General features: G+C 32.5%; 1 pseudogene; it reads left to right on the top strand.

Moving 5' to 3' along the window:
- Window positions 1–15,242: 15,242 nt before the first annotated feature.
- LOC149550847 (uncharacterized) lies at window positions 15,243–18,329 on the top strand (annotated as a pseudogene).
- Window positions 18,330–18,852: the final 523 nt, after the last annotated feature.

Below are 18,852 nucleotides of genomic sequence, written 5' to 3'. Positions count from 1 at the left end.
CATCACACTCCTCAATCCTCTTTTCTTGGGTCATTCTTTTATTAAGCATCGATTCATCATGATCAAAGATGCACTCTAACTTAACCATTCCCTTAGGAATAGTGTTGGCTTTTAAGTTTAGGATCCCATTTTCATCTTCAAGTTCATCATCCTCAAGTTTGTCATCCAGAGTGTCATCAATTTCTTGCCCCTTAAAGTGGTCGTTGCACATGATAAACTCAAGTATGTTTTGATCATCCTGAAAGACTTGAAAGTTTGTAATAGTGTCCAGAATAGATGGGGCAGCAACCAACTCTACTGAAAATCTTTTCAATTTCATTCTTTTGACTAGTTGTAATGCACTTGCTAAAATAGCAAGAGCATATACTACCCTATTTTTCCTCCTTGGAATGGACCTTATGTTTAAATCTTTAAAATCATCTGGTAATTCTTACACTTTTTTCCTCTAAGCAAGTAACCTTTTTCCATTGCAAGAGTATAGCAATTTCACTTGTTGTTTAACCAACTAAGAGTCTCCCTCAATTATGAGAGATATGATTTATGTATCTAGTGCAAAGATAAGTCCTTAGATCAATGCTTCATATTCTATAGCATTGGTAGTACATCTAAACTATAATCAATATGTTGCATAGAAAGACTTACCTTTTGGGTTGACCAATTCAATACCTATGCCAACCCCTAATTTACATCTAGAACTATTGAAGCAAAGTGTCCAAATTGATCCTCCTTGGGTTTTCTAACCTTGTGTTTCATTTTCCCTTAGTCTCTCTTGTACTTGAGCTTGGAATGACTATTTCTTGGGGACCCACTGAAACTTCTCGCGAGGTGGACTTGATGTTCTCCTTTATAACTTCTTGACAAAGGTAGCGTATGTTTTTTTTTGTTTGTCTTGAATTTCCCCTATTAGTTCTTTGATTTCATCAACTTTGGGTTCAAGATGAATGACTACTAATTTCTACCCTTGATCTTTCACGTACTATCTCCTTCTTTGAACTTTGACCATTCTTGGGGGAGGAGAAGATAACCCTCCACTATCTGAAGAGTTATCACTATATGACAAATTTAGATCTTCAATTTCTTCTTCAATCCTTTCCATAGATTCAGATGAGTTTATATGGCTTTGATTTTCCATGGGTCCATTTTCTAGAATTTTATTATCCTTGTCTTGCAACATGTGTGTTAACAACTTAACAATTTCCTCTTGGCATGATGAGCATTCAAACTCTGAATGGAAAACTTTGTGTAATTAGAAAAATCTTGGGAGGAGTAAGATAGTGGGGTCAGCTTCTTCTCATAAGCATTATAAATTAGCCACCATACTATCTATGAATTGTGTCACGATCTTATCCTTTGGGTTTGATATCTTGAGTTCTTTATTTGAATTACTTGATATTTTGATGGGAATTGTATCAAATGTCATCACTTTCTATGAGCCCAAATCCAATTGTAGGAATACCACATCATTTGGAGTGTTGTATTCTATAATCATTGTTTTAAATTTGGGTTCTACATCTATCTTGATTTGATTGTTCAATCCCTTCCATGGTAACCATAATTGGGTGAAATCTATAGAGAACCATCCTCTTAGGAATTTTGTCCATTCTCTACTTAGGAGTAACCCATATGTCTCTAGAATATCAACCATGTGTATATCAATAACATCTTGAATTTGGGGATCAACTATCAACTATATCCGAACATCTTTCAATACCCTAATGACTTTCACCTTCGTCTTGTCCAACTGTATCACTATCTAATTGGAAGGTTTAGGAATGACCCCTAACCTTTGTGCTATTGATAGTGGCATGAAATTACATGAGGCTTCTGAATCAATCAAGAAATTATGAATATTCTTCCCATATATTCTAATGTTAAGCAAAAATAGGGGCACCTCCACCTTGTCTTTAAACATAGTGGGCATTACTTTTGCAGCATTAACCTATTGAGATATTATCTTTTGAAGGAAAATGTTCATATTATGAGGAGTCTTCATATGATCCAAAGTCTTCATGAGCACTTCTCATTGTTGTGGACAATTTTACATGTTAAACATGAACATATTGGCCTTGGTTCATTTCAAGTCCTCTACAACACTATACTTTTCAATAGACCAAGTAGGGTTCTTTAATATTGTTGGTACATTTGCTTGGTTCCAATTTTGTTGTCCTCCATATGGTGGCCTAATTGGTGCCAGATTGTTACTCGCTCTTAGATTGAGAGGAGTTGGTTGTAAAGCTAGAGGAATTCCATCTATCATAGGTTCCTTTCTACTTCTGAAATTGTATTTGTTTTGATTGTCATTATGAAAAGAAAACATCTCTTCATGTTGAAGGTCAAGTTCTTGGCTGAATGGAAACAAGAATTCTTCATCAACTAGTGTTCTCCTTGCGCATTCTATGTAGAATCATAGAATTCTAATAGCATAGCATTAAATTGTATGGGAGGAGCATTGTCATTTACTTGTGAACTTTGAGTCATCTCTTGATTTCTATTATAGTAAGAACCATGATTGTTAAATGCATTTTGACCATCATCATACTAATTAATATCTATATACTGAACATTGTTATTGTTATTGTCAGCAGGAATGCTTCTATTATTCAAATGGGTGTTCCAGTGTCGGTTTTATCTTTGCAAGCCATTATTATGATTAGGAGGATTGAAATTGTTCCCCCCATTGTTGTTTCCTACATTATTGTTGTTGTTTCCACTGAAGTTCCTATTATAATTTTGGCCATATTTATTGTTGTAAGGACCAGTATTATTTCTTTGGAAGTTGTTATTCTATCCTTGTGACAACCTTAGATGAGTCAATTCATTATTCATTTGTGAAATAATATTTTTCATCTGACCAAATTTGGAAACAAAGCTATTATCTGCTTCAGTGGGCAATGTTGCCTTTTGCTCAAAGAAGGAAGCTTTCAGAGGTTCATACCCTAGATATGTTAGAGTGGGGTTTTGCAGAGTAGGTGCCTATTGTAATGGAACTAGATTCATAGGTATGAATTGACTAGACATCCTGGGTACTCTGACAAGGTATGTTGGCATTGCTATGATAGCTTGAGCTAGAAGCATTAATCCTCCTCCATTAGGATTAGCTTGCTTAGTGAAGGTAATTGCTTCTGCGAAGACTTTATCCAATGTGTTGATATTTGCTACAGGAAGTCTTCTTAGAAAAATAACAGTAAGATGGTCCATATTATTCAAATAAATCTAAATAGTAGCTTCAATTGGTATAGTGTATGGAACTTCTAGCTTGTGATATGCCATATGAAAGCGATGGTTGAAGTGTGAAACCATCTCGGTTGGGTCCCTTTTGATTGATATGAATTTTTGATGTATCACAGTTGATAAAAGTTTTGAATTGTTCCAAGAACAATTTTTTGAAAGAATCCCAATCTCCAACACATCCAGGTGATAAATTAACATACCAATTAAAGGCAATTTCCCCCAAAGAGTAGGGGAATAAATGAAGAACCACATCCTTGTTGGCAATCTGCTTTCAGTTGCAAATTTTTTTGAATACCTTGATGTGATCTTTGTCAGTTCATGTTTCTCCATAAATGAACCTTGGGAAAAACTTCTCGATATTCTTGGGAAGGTCATGGAGTGCACCTCTCAAGTTTATTGGTGAATCTACAGTGTTTGCAAAAAAGGCCATTGGAGGATTTGGCAAACCTAAAGGTGGTGGTTGCAAAGGTAGAACTGTTGGGATATTTGGTAGTTCACCAAGTGGTTAAAGTGGAGAGGGAGTTGAAGAAGATGATGAAAGGTCGAATGAAAGTGGTTGAATTTGAGGTATTCCTTTATCACTACATGGTTTGCAAAAATGGGTAAGAAACTCATGTGCACTTGGTAAAGACCTTAAAGCTCACTAAAATAGAGATTCTAGATCAAAACCCTCTAGTTTGCATCAACTCTAGAAAAAGAACACCTTTGTAGAAGTACACTTTCTCACAAAATGAGGTGCACCATAGAATTTAGCTCAATAGTGCACCAACTCACTAACACACCTAAATTTCTCAAAAAACTCAGAAAAAAAAAAAATTGAACTTGTAAAAAGTGCAAAATTTTGAAACTTTGGTAGATTTTTCTTCTATTCCAAAAATCAAAATTAGGCCCTCCTTCTAGTGCCACTTCTGTTGAGTTGTCATTATGCACGATGCTAAATGGCAGGAATTCTTTCAAACTCCTCTCTTAAAAATTCAATCTTGTGAATCAACTCCAAGGTTCTAGGTGATCTTAAAACCTACTAGAATCCACTCAGTTGAAGATAAATGTTTTTGTTCATGAGGAGGCCTTTGCTAGTTCATTTGATTTTAGATGAGACAAAAAAAGAACTATGCTTTTGTATTTTTATTTTTTTCAATTAATGCAATCTAACAATGCAACTAATATGAATTCTTAATTTAACAAAGGGTTCGTAAAGAAAATAACAAGTACTTTAAAGCAAATAACATGCACATAAGCTACAAAAATACAACACGTCTGCGAGTTAAGATTTTGAAGAAATTGGTAGGTAACCAATGAAAATAGGAATAATGCTTCCTTGATTCCACTAATGCAATCATCGATGGGAACTTAATAATTGTATGATTTTTCACTCTTCATCAAATTGCAAGGCCACAAAAAGTGCACCCATGTGAGACAAAGAGTTATGCAGGCACAATTTGGTAATTTCTTCTTGAGCTAGATATGTCAATGAAATTTTCCAAACCATAGAAAACATCTAAATTAAAAGATCACACAATAAAAAATAAAGCAATAAACTTTTGGTTCAATCAAAATTCCATGAACATAAATTCACAAAATAATGACACATTTAGGAAAGAATCACTACACTCCAAATGCGAGCACCAAAGCATAATATTATTGCAAAATAATAGTAGCCTTGATTACATATTACTATCTTGTATTTATAAGAAATTCTCTCCTCCATTTGCATTGAGAGTGAGAGATGTCTTCATGCAATCATATGCTTCTAATTTAATAAAAAAAAAAAATTATATACAAACTAAGTATCTAACTGGTGCTTAGTAGGACTCCATCCATTTTATATTCATTAATTGGATGCATAAGCCTTTACATGTCATGAACAAAGAATTTATGAGAAAATAAGAAGAAGAGAGGCTTCAGTCAAAGTAGAAGTGTCTAGAAGTATCAAAAATTGAAGTTGACCCTTCATCAGATATCTGTCAAGTTAAACTGTTGTTAGAATGCATTTCCATTGCATGGAAAGCTCTAATTTTGGAACTAGCAGTTAACTATTGGTGCACCTCTAGAAAAGTACACCTCTGAAGAAGTACATCAATACACCTATGTACCTTTGACTTCTTCCAAAAATATTCCAACACTTTGTTGCCAAAAAGTGTAGAAGGTCACTAGCTCACTAGCTCACCAGTGCACCTCTAACTTCTCCAAAATTCTTCCAACATTTTGTTTCCAAAAAGCTCACTAGCTCACCTTTGACTTCTCCAAAATTATTCCAACACTTTTTTGCCAAAAATAATAGTAGCTCACTAGCTTAGAAACGCACCTCTAACTTCTCTAAAATTCTTCCAACACTTTGTTGCCAAGAAGCACAACAACTCACCAGCTCACCTCTAACTTCTCCAAAATTCTTCCAACACTTTGTTGCCAAAAAGCACAACAACTCACCAGCTCACCTCTGACTTCTCCAAAATTCTTCCAACACTTTGTTGCAAAAAAGTGTAGTAGCTCACCAACTAACCAACTCACTAGCTCACCTTTGAGGTCCAAAAATGCAAAATCTTATTGAGTTTCAAAATTGAAATTTTGACTTCTAGGTTTCTCTGTTGGGATCTGAACACAAGCTAGGAGACTAGATAAGACCTCAAAACCACTAAGGCCCTAGACTAGAGCCTCGAAAAAGCCCAAAATAAAGTAGGGGGTCCCTATTCTACTAGGGAATGGAGCATACATTGTGGAACCACAATAGGAGGGTTTTTGGGTAATCATATCTTGTGTCATACATGTGTGTATGCTTACTTTTTAACATACTTTAGATGTATATTCTTTATATGGTATTTCAGTTTACTTGTTGAATTATGAGATGGATATATGTTTAATGTCTTTATGGGTAAAAGTTTGAAGCACTAATTCACACCCCCCCCCCCCCCCCTTTCAAAGTTTACCTTTCCTATTGTAATTCCAACAATTGGTATCAAAGTTGAGTCCTCTAAAAGTAAATTTTTGTAGCTTTGAGGAAAGATCTTGGAAATGGAAGTCTACAAGTTGGGAAAGATTATTGAGAACTAGGAGATTGAAATACAACTCATTCTACATCAGCTAAATGAAGCAAGAGATGATCTAAAGAAATCATTGAGAATAAGGGAAGGAAATTGCTATTGAGGAGAATGACGCACAATACCAAGATATGGACACTACTAAACTATTTTCAAATGGAAACTCTAATGAATTTGATGTAGCAATTATAGATCTAATGGAAAAGAATAGAACCCTAGCTAAAGAGATTAGAAATCTAAAGATAGAGAAAGAATCACAAGCCATATTACTATGTGAGGTGATCGAATAGAAAAAGAAAGCTATGGAAGATAAAGTCATGATTGAAGATGAAAAAAGAGCTTTGACCAGTAGACTAGAAGAGAAATTATCAGAGATAAATAGGATTTCTCAATGTAATTGGAAACAATGAATCAAGTCATGATTGCTAATCATGAAACAAATAATAAAGACATTGAGATCACAACACTGAAGCTACAAAATAAACAGTTGAGCAATTATCAAAAAAGGGAAAAGGAGTTTGCTAAAAGTTTCAATGAACCTAGTGAAGCCATCAAGTACTTTGAACAATTGATGAGATCCCCTAGATCTAACAATGATACTTCTAGATTGGGATACACTAGTATTGACGAAGGAGAATCATCCAAAATTCATGAAGAAAGAAGTAACAAAGGTAAGAACTCCAAGCCTACTTGTCATAATTGTGGTAAGATAGGTCATACGGCTCATGTTTGCAGAAGCAGGACTGTAAATCTGAATATTAAGTAGAAGAACATGGGTCACTGCCACAAGTGTAACAAACAAGGTCATTAGGCACATGAATGTAGAACCAAGACCATGCACTCTCAAAGATTTGAGGGATACTACTATAACTATTAGAATTATGGACATAGAGCTTTTGAATGTAGATCCAAAACCAAGTGGTCATCAAACAAGTAGACAAAGGTAAAGAATAATGGAAACTCTTATAATTGGGGTTATAACATAAGATATAGTTGTCACTACTATCAAAAGTATGGACATATTCTTGAGAATTGTATTAGAACACATTTTAGAAGTGATTACAAAAGGTGGTTGAGTCAAACCACATGTTTTAGTTGTTTAAAGACTAGTCACATAAGCAGAAATTGTCCAACAAGGTCAAAGGCACCAAGTTGTGAGTTCAAAAAAGGAAAAGGAAAGGTAGATATTGAGAATTTCAGAGGTGAGATGAAAAAAACATGGAGGAGAAAGGAAGATTGCAGAACATCAAGTGCAAATGAGATCACTTCACCCAATGGGTCAAGTGATCACACCTCTTCAAATTAAGCAATCAAGAGGTATGTGGGATTGATACTTAAAAGGATATAGTATACATCAATTTCAAGGATTTAGTTTTGAAAATATTACATATACATGAATCAAGATGCAAAGTATTGATAGGATTCAAGAATAAATCTTTAAGTTTTGTTAGTTTTCATGTTATTGTCAAGCATGAGAAGTTTCATGTGGTTGTCGAGTGAAATGTTAGAAGATGTCGAGCAAGAAAAATTGTTAGTAAAGGCCAAACTCATATTGGTTACTCAGCATATGGAAGAACACATGGATGTTGAGTGAGTCAGTAAATTCAATTGAAGCCAAGCTTACACTTGTGTAAGCACTTAGCATTAAATGCAATATTTTAAGGGCTATTTGATCAATTTCTATTCATTTGACATCATTCAAATTTGAAGTAGAGTACAAAGAGCTAAAGGTAATCTGGAGAAATTGATCTAAACATTTGCAAGAGATTTAAAAGGTTGTTCAACACCATTCTAGTAGGATCCACAAGGTATTTATCGTGTCTCAAGCTATGCAATTTTAAATTTTGCAAACCCTAGTTTCATGTAATGGTGTCAAGTTCTTCAGTAGCCAAGGTTGTAGAGGGAAAAGATGTTTTAATGTTCAATTGATAAGTAATAAAATCAAACAACCTACTTTTAGGGATATCCCAAAAATATCTTACAAACAAGATCCCTCTGGTGTGTTATCCATGATACCATCACAGGTTTTGATGATACAAGATGTTAGAAATTGTTACACATGCAAAATTGGAATCATAGGTGATATGTAAATTAGGGAGATATATGGTAACTTATGTGAGAATGGATTGTTGAAGGAGGATTTTAAAATTTATGAGAAGAAATGGTTAACTCATGCCCTAGATTTTCCCAACATATTCAAGATAGAGTGGATAAAATTGTTTTTGAGTAGAATTCATGACAACTATGTATGGCTAGAGAATGGACCAATGAAAATCAATAAGAAGATTGTACATAGAGTCATAGGGTATCCAATGCTATACTGGCCCAAGACAATGAGAAGTGAAGCTAAGGAAATAATTGAAAGAAACACAAGGGCTATGTGGAATAAAAGAGGGATGACAATTCATAAAATCACAAATCCCCTAATAGCTTTTGTAGTGAGGGTTATAGCACACAAGTTCTATCAATCCAATAGATTAAATAGTGTAACTTGCATTGTAGTTGACATAGGTTAAAAAATAGTGAAGAAGGATCATACTTATGATCTTGTTGAGTTACAGTTGCAATAATTGATTGAAAATTTGGGAGCTATAAGGAAAACCAAAAGTGCACATTGTAAATTTAGATCTATTCTTGTATGTATTTTCTTTTATGTGTAGAGTACATTTCCCACATTTGGTAAAGTTGCATGGAAAGTAAATAGACCTATTGTAGTTCAAATAGGTGATAACTTTGAATCTATCATGATAAGTTATTTTGAAGATTTTAAACAATCAATGAAGAAAAGACTAAAGATATCAATCTCACTAGTGGAGAAACATTTTGATGATGTTTGCTTCCTAGTTGATATTGATTTCACATATGTTTAGGTAGCAATTCCCAGAGTAAGATGGCTAAGTTCACTAGGATATGAAATAAATGTTGATAAGGCCTCTACAACAATCACAACATTACTTATAGAAGAAGTGCATAAAGAAGCCAAAACATTTGGAAGTTATGACTTGGCCAAATCAAAGATCACAATGTAATTGAAGACTACTTCAGTGATCAGGAAGAAGAACAAACTGGTTAAGAAACTAAAAGAAATATTTGGTGAAGGAGTCAAGGAAGAAGAAGAGGAAAATGGAGAAGAAGAAGAAGAAACACAAACTCAAGCACCATTGACATTAACACAAGGTTAGGGAGAAGACCAACAAGAAGAGGAAGTAGAAATTGTAGAAGGTGTCGAGGATGAAGAAGCTAGTGAAGTACTAGTATCTATTGAGAAAAAAAGAAAATAAAAGACACAAGAAATGAAAATAAATAAAGGAGGTTTCTAAACCTAATTAGTTGAATCCTACTTCACCTACCACAAGGGTTAGCACTAGAGTCACTACAAAAAAGGCTAAAGAAGTAGCCAAGCCTAAGGAGAAGATAGCTAAAGCTTAGAAGAGACCAAGGAGGAAATATGTCACTCAAGCTAAATCTAATGAAGAGAAGACTGAAATAGATGACAACAACCAATTTCAAGTGGTAAGTCATAGTCCCTCTTTAGATTTATAAAATCTATGTGAGAACATTAGGAAAAATGTTGATTTATCAGGTTTCTCTCATATTGAGTTTGACAATCTTGGGAAGATTGAAAAGAACCAAGTTGAAGAGGAAGTATATGCCATGATGGCTATATTCAAAAAGACTCCTCTAGAACTTTCCAACTCTATACCTAAAAGTTTATATGATAGAGTTGAGCAATGGCTTTATTGGTTAGACACTAAAAAACAAATTAGAGAGATAGCTCTTTCTCAAGTTATGCCAAAACTTAGTAAGGCTGACATGTCTAAAGCCATCAAGAAATATGTTTTAAGATTTGTGTCAAAATATAGGGCATTCAACATACTACAAGCCAATATAGAGAATGTTGAATAGAAGTCCAAACAAATGTGGAAAATAACATATGGAAAGTCAACATCTAGGGAATTCAAGAAGACACCTATTGATGTAGGTCAGGATAAAGAAGATGACACTAAACAAGACACATTTGAGGGAAGTATAGATATGAACATTGATACCTAGGCACCAACTGAAGAAGAGTAGAAAACAAAATAGGGTGTACAAGATACATAAGTGCCAAGTACCAACCCTCCACAAGAGATAAGTGCAAATATTGAAATTGTCAAAGTTAAGGATGTCTATGAGACTATTGCTTAGAACATCAATCACCTCATAGAGGATGATTTAAAAAGGATACTTTTTAAGACCACTCTCCAGGCCAAACTATGTGGCAATCCTTTATTGGTAAGAGTAGATGAAATTCAAAAAAATGATACAATAACTATAAGGGAGCAAGTGAAAACACTAGACACACCTTTAGTCACTCCTCAAGTCACAAGTGTACAACCTTTACAACCTACAGTGTTATATCAAAGGAAGGAGACATCAAGTTTCACTATCAATATACTTATGCAAAACACTCCAGTCTCAATGAATTTGTAAGAACCTAAAAAATATAAGAATGAGACAGTTGGAGAAGATAAGGTAGAGACACTAGAAAATAAAGGCACTCAAGGCCAAATAGGTCAAGTACATACACCTACACCTCCAACACAAGATCAAGGTGCAATTGGAACTATAGAGGAAGAAAAAGACAAGACTAAAGAGTTAAGATTAACATCTAAGTCGAAGGAGCAACTAGCAATTCAAGCATTGGTGATATTACTAGAATATGCTACTCCTCCTAGTCAAGCTCTTCAGAGGCCAAGCGTAGATGTTACACCATTGCAATTTTCAAGGTTGAATCCTATCTCATCTAAGGTAGAAGAGGTAACTACATATGGTGTTGTTATCTTAGATGATAAGATTGTATTGCCTAAATTTGATTTGGCAACAATCACAATTGAGCAGATGGGTATATTACAAGAAGCCCTAGCAAAGAAGAAAAATTAAGAACTACTCATAAGGGAGCATAGGTAGAAGCAAGCTTTGATTGATATCAAAGAGATTTTCCTAGATGAATTCAATCTATCGACTCTAGATGAAAACAAGCCCATCATTGAACAATTAACCAACTTAGTGGAAAGGGTCACTAGTACAAAAACAACAATATATTACTAAATAAACTACTAAAAAGTATAGATATGTGACTAATTTTGATCATGTTGTCACTGGTAGTTTATTGCCAGGCATTTATCTCCCAACCAAATTTATGACTATACTATTTTAATCATTGATTTAGTCATTAATTTAGTTGTTTATTGTTGTTATTTGGTAGTTTATGTGGTAATTTTGGTATTATACTTGGTAGTATATATGGTAGTTGATTTGATATTTTATTTAGCAGTTGATTTAGTAGTTTATTTAGCAATTTATTTGGTATTTTATTTGGTAGTATATTTGGTAGTATATTTGATAGTATATTTGGTAGTATATTTTGTAGTATAATTGATAGTTTATTTGGTATTTTATTTGGTGGTTTATTTAATCATTAATTTAATCATATTAGGGCATGATGGAATCAAACCACCATCCTCCTACTTATAAAACAGGTGATGTTCCATTGAGCTAGTACCCTTTAAAGAATAGTGGGGTAAAAGCACAAACCTATGTCACCCTTTTGTAAAGGGAAAGGCTAACAAAAGTATAAGAGTTCACCTTCAATGACATAATACTGTTATTATTATTTAGAATTTGAAAATGAAGTAAACTAATGAAATGTGTAGAAATGTATGAAGTTTAGGATTATAATTTCTAATAATTATTTGGAATAAGAATTGATATATTTTCCTAATTTTTATAGCAAAATTTTTAGTTGCTAAAAAATGTTGAAAATTAGGGGTTTAGTTCCCACCACAAGACTATATGGAAATAAACTTATTTCCATTTGAACTCCAACTATGTTATAGATAATATATATAGCTAGAATAATCAAAAATAAAAATTGACTTTAGACTTATATTTTCTCTTTTATAATGATTCAAATTTCAACTCACCTAAAATTGATAGTTTTCATCTCCCCTCACATTTTTCACAACAAATCTATTCTAACTAGAAGAAAAATTATACATTCTCGAAGAGGATTCTCTCTTGTAGAATATCATATAATTTTTTAAAAAATTGATATGATTTAATATTTTTCTTTCTCAAAATTAGAATCTTTTCGAGTGTTAAAATATGTACTTGTAGAATTTTTTTAATTACAATATCCTATATCTAATTAAAACACTATAAACTCTATATGAGAATATTCTTGACTTTGAGCTCTATAAAATGGTGTTTATATGTTGCTAAAAAAGCATCATAAAAAATAGTAAGAGTTATTGAAACGTTAGTTTTCTAAAATAATTTTATTTCTTTAGTAATTGGATACAAACTAGTATGAAACATGAATTTAATAGACATTTCCAATTGGAAAAGTGTGAGACCATAAATAAATTAACTTGAATGAATTTATCTAAGATCATATGTTTTAAAGAAATTGATTTTTGGATAGAAATAATCATTCTAATATGTCAGCTTGAAAGGTGACACAACTTTTTACTTTTACCCAGTGATGTTACTAAATGCATAGTATAAAGATCAAGAGAATTTTTTCATTATCAAATTCATTACATGTGACTTGTTCCCCTTATTATAATAAAGTTTTGGAACAAAAAAAGAAAGACCTTAATAGTAGTAGTAAAGTTTTCAAAACCAACCAATTCATGTCATATCCAACAGTAGCACTACCTAGGTTGTAAAATAGTTTATTTAGTAAATTATTAAATATATGTAGATGATCTTCATGACATCAACTTCTTTCCTAAATCATCAAGAAATAAGTTTTAACCATCAAAAAGTGATTAAATTTGAACCACCTTTACCACACATGATGTATAGAAGATAAGATATTGCTTACTATCTACAATGATTATGCCTTAAGCACCTTTTCCATGCACAAAGTGTGTTTTATTAAAGAAAATAGAAGCATAACCCTAGCTTTTCAAATTAAGACCTGAAATATTTCCAAATTCTTATAATTTTTTTAATTCATAAACAACTATTATCTTGTTGCCATCATAAACTCAATTATATCTGCATCGTTTCTCTAGGTCTCTTTGTAGAACAACACTCTTCTTTATAGCCACTATGTAATTTTTTTGTAAAATGTGACCAAAAAACCTTGAAATGTTATCTATACTCACCAAAAATAAATGCAAAAATACATCATCCATTATGATCCTCTACACCTTAAAAATGAGTATGGGAAAGATCAAGCACATATGGGAAATAAGAGACAATACCTCTTCCCAACTACAAAAAAAATCATGAAATGTTTCCAAACTCAAAGATTTTTATAATGAAGTTGAATATACTCAAATTTATACAAATAAAAAAACCCATGTTCCTTTCATGACCCGAGCATTGTTAGATGCAAAAGGCATCTTTCATCAAGGACATCGAAAGGAATTTTCCTTTACTTTCCTACTCCAAGTAAACTGCACATATTATACAAATCATATCAAACAATATATAATGACTAGTCAAATAGGCAAGACTATAGAATAATTTAGAGCTACTTGCTTACAACATGTTAAATTGGGAACAAAATGGTCACCCAATAGATTGAACATCTCAAAGCTTGGTTGTTTAAACTAACTAGATAATAATACTAGTTATTTGAAGAGCAATGATAATATGGAAACATAAGTGACAACAAAATGGGATTTTTGAAACCTATAAAGGCTAGAATAACAGAACACCTAACACTTTATATTTAGGATATAAACTTAGCCAATAAATGATGCCCCAGTAAGGTCAAAGTATTAATATAGAAAATAATTAAGTTATTGTTTAAACTTTTGAAGTGTCGAACGTGATGTTTCTTAAGGTGAAGTTTTTGTTTGCTACTATATAATAGAAATTTCTTAAATTTCATCTAGTATGATCAATATGATGTCAGTGAATGGTAACTACTTTCTTTTTTGAAGAAGTAGATGATAGATTATTATTTTCCACCTTAGTGAAATCACCTTTTGAAACCCTAGGACTTATAGCACATTGATAGTTCTTTCTATCTGGTGCAATTTTAATTACTTATTAACTACACATGTTTTCTACAAAGGATTTGTAGATTGTGTGCATGCTAAGAAATAATTGGGTCTTGGAAAAGAGGATGAAGTCATGGTGAATTAAACTTCCTAGGAGATTTGAATGTTAGCAAATATATCTCTATCTAATATTAACATACATGTATTAACCCTTAGAGATGAATCAAGAACCGTGGTCTCAAGAAAAATATATATCACTCAAATTTGAATAATTTGGGCTTATATCCCTGATAGTTCATTGTGACAACTGGGCATACAGATGACTAGAACAAACTCATATGTAGACAACACAGTATAACTAACCAACACTAGTACTAGATCTTCCTAAATAAGGTTACTAAAAAGTAGAGTTTAATGTATATCTAAATTGTTAAGACATGATTATCAAAATATCATTGAATAAAGATTTAATGTGGATTTTAATATTTGAAGAGGAAATAAATTTGAGTAATTTTGTTGCAATAAGAAATAGTCATTACTGGTCTAGATGTTTGTTTTACTACTACGATAATGTGAGGAATTTCATACACTTTAGATACTATCATACTTCATGAATTATTTTGTGTGTAATACATTACTTACATGGAAAGAGCATTTACAACAATAAATTACAATCCTACTTTTTCTCTATTGAATGAAGGCTAAAGATGAAACATAAACATTGACACCATTGAAGACAAAACATGGGAATACTAGGATCTATGTACTCATAATACTTGGAAAATGTGTTCTAAATCATAAAACATTCTTTTGAGACTATGTTGTACCTCATTATCTCTTCACCTTAATGGAATAACAAAAAAAAATCATTTGTATGTGAGTGGAAAAATTCCAATTTCTATAAAAGAAGTTGAGAATTTTAATAGTTAGTGTCCACCATGTGAGAAGTGTGAACATCCTTCATCAGGCATAGATGACATTCTTTACAAGGTTTGTGGCATTGAGATCAATACTAACCCTATGCTGATATATGATGTCTATAAGGCATCATATCAATAAATATTACCTCTCACTCCCTTTAGATGAGATTCGTAGTGAGAGCTAGTAATATTCATCTTGTTATGAAGGTGGAAAGGAATCACCAGAAGTTGACTAATTTGATGATAGATAGGAAATCATGCTTATGAAGGAATGTAAGGATATTTTTTTCTACCACTATTTTGTTTGCAGTGAATGCCTCAACAAGATGCAAAATTTTTAACCCAACCAACAAGCTCAACCTCAAGCTCCCCAATCATCATTCTGATGATTCAGACTACTTTGATCTACTAATCTATCTCATTTTATTTTTTCATGTCAATGGGTAGACTTTTGGACTCTTTTCATTCATATATTAATTCTGAGCATATTTAACATGGAAATCTAAATAATTACTCACTTTAGTTGACTAAAATTTAGTTGAAAAAGAATGATAGTATACACTCGAGTGTGTTACATACACTCAATATACAATTCAAATTTTTCTTTTAGACTTTTTCTTTCCTCCATTGTCTACACTATTCAGTAGGTGAGAAAGATCCTTTTCAATATATTGTCTTCTTCCCTCATTCCATACATAACTCCTGGTCCAAGTTTGAACTTTTGGCATTAGCATCTTCTTTTTTGTATTTTCTACTGCATATTCAATCACCTGGGATTTATTTTATGTTTCAAGAAAATCATCATGAGCTTTATGAGTGACATTGTTCGAGATGTTTTAATTCTTATCTCCATTTTCATGCATTTCTCAAACTCCCTTTGGGAGTCTAAAGGTTTTGCATGGGGGGTTTTCTTGAAATCAAGAAACCAAAGGATATTCTTATGAAATTTCATTCATATATTTAAAATTGAAATAATATTAAATTTATCATATCTATTTTATCATCGATACCTTATTGCATTACCATAAAAACTTAAGCTAAGGGGCATAGTTCAAAATAGAAAAAAAACATAAGGATATATTTTCTTATTTAGAAGAATTAGCTAAGAACATATTTTTTAACCTTGATTTCTATCATAAAATCACAGTGTATATTCATAGAAAATTGTTTGTTGATAACTTATTAAATAATAGTGAAGCTATGAAGTTTGAGATCTGAAAATTTTGAGACTATTTCAAAAAGGTTTGGGATTGTGCAAGAAGAGGGTTTGGTAAGCATTTGAGTTTGCAAGTTTCCTTATGCGTAGATGTATAGATGTGAATGATGTCTCTAGTGGCCCCTTTTTTCCTACAATGTTAATTTTCATGGAGTGGTTGTCTTGCCAGAAATAAGAGAAAATTTCAGTTGAAGAGGGTGAAAAGCAAGCAAATGCAGGGTATTTCTTTGAAAATAGTTCATTAAAATTTTGAATAAATTACTCAAGAGCAAGGATTTGAATGATGGTGTCACCTTTACTAGTGTGGGAAACTTTTAAATGATTTTTGAGGGTATTACTACATTATGGGAAGATATGAGCTACAAATAATTATTCCTCTTCGACCTTCCCAAAAGGAATTGAACTATTCAATAACCCCTACCAAAATAGGGTTGAGGGATAAAAAAGAGCAATAGGACTATATTTAGCAACTCTTGGTTGTAGGAAAATCCATTGGAACTGCATTTAATGGAACTAAAAGAGGATATACCTATGATAAAGAGAATAGAAAGCTTTACCTAGCTAGGAGTATGAATGATGATAAGGCATCTATAAATTGACATATTATAGCCAAAGAGGTGGTTGAATCTAACCAGGGTGTTTCAAGCATACCTAATACTGGGTATGTAGGTGAATTTTAAGAAAATAGAGTAGAAAGGACATATGCATTCGAGCATAATTAGTAAATTGGGATGAAGATGATGAAGAATATATTATTTTCAAACCTGTGCCAGAGGATGACTCTGCTATGAGCAGAATCTATTTCTCTACAAATAATGAATCTAGTAAAGAATCTTTTGATGTTCCAAACATCTCAATTTCCTACACATGAACTTCTTTCCAAGGTAAAATTCCACATGAGAATTCAAAAATGTCTATGATTAGAAAGAAGTACTCACTAGGTGATAGCATGGGCTTAAACCATTATGCAAATTAGGGTCTAGCAGTTACTAAGATTGGTTGTACATTGTCCAACCCTATGCATTCAATGGTTAGTACAAATATTTCTTCAATTTTTCCTAGTCTTAGAAATGTTAGTCCAGTGTGCCAAGGACAAATATAGTTGAAAAAAAAAGTTTTGGAGTGCCATTGTATGCTCTCCCTAACCTCACACTAAGTAGCTAGGGAATCTAAAATCATGATATCATGCCCAAGGGTGGATTGGGAAATTCAAAAATTAATTCTCTAGGCATTATGGGACAATAAAAACTTACTAATATGAGTATTTCATATTGGAATAAAAAGACATTTGTGTTATCCCTTGTTGGACTATGAAACCTCTCTATTAATGACTTAGTATCATCTCAGACAACTTGTGAGAAATATGACATGACATCAAATTTCTAAGGACTTGATTCACAAAATGACAAAAACTGACATAGTGGAATCCCTTTTTTTTTGTACAAATCTCCTTTCTTGTTTGTGAGGCCACATCCATCGGCTCCTTTGTTTCTAGATGAAAAAATTATTAATAGTTCTATGGGTATTTTGACTAGTTCCAACATATAAATCAATCAATAAATTTTAGTGTAGAGGCAAAAGGTATAAATTCTATGTTTACAAAGCAATTGGAGTCCACAAATGTTGAAAATTCTTCTTTCAAGATACTTATTCCTAGATTTTAGCCTGTAGCCAAAGAGAACCCTAGAAGAAGTTGGATGGGACCCTATGATATTGGTCCACCCCTGGTTTTGGTTTTGGTTCTATTTGATTCATGTCTGAGTAGAGTGATGTAGATCCTAAAGGTCCTACTCTAATTAATGATTATGCATGACTTGAAGGTTACACCTCAAGAATGCCTAGTAAGAACAATGAAAAATATGGAAACTGGGGCCTTCCTACATATTCATTAGATAATAGTATATTAAAGGAAAAAATGCATTAATTTTTCCTTAACACTTTAACCTTGTCACATTGAGCAGCACAATTTGGGACACAAATCTTTTCAAGAAGACTTCCTTCAAATGCTCATTGCATCCTTGGACCAAATGCCTATCCCAAGGCATTCATGTTTTCATTTAGTATATCTCCCAACCCTAAAGCACGTGCCATATAAAATGATGCATAATATTTAAATAAATTAATTAATGCAATATGTATGTCATTTTTAAAAAAATGACAGTCGGTTTGAACATAAAATGTCTTCTATAGCTCTGCAAACATTTAAGACAAAAATAGGGGTTTAGAAAAAAAATTTAAAATAAAGATATGTATGTTTTAAAAAAAGAAATCAAAGTAGTGCAAATAATCAAATGAATCAAAAATATGTGCTTACTTCCATGATGATTCCATCACCTGCATTTTATGCTCACATTATCGTGTAACTTTCCTTCACAACAAAAAAAAACTCGTATTAAGGTTTAAAAAATAGAGAAGCAAAGAAAAAATGAACCAAGGAAAATTACAAA

Source organism: Cupressus sempervirens, chromosome 6 (assembly GCF_028749045.1).
Source record: "Cupressus sempervirens isolate cs-2001-9-10 chromosome 6, ASM2874904v1, whole genome shotgun sequence".
NCBI lineage: Eukaryota > Viridiplantae > Streptophyta > Pinopsida > Cupressales > Cupressaceae > Cupressus > Cupressus sempervirens.
Note: the sequence above shows the minus strand (reverse complement) of the source record. Positions and strands in the feature narration are given on the sequence as shown.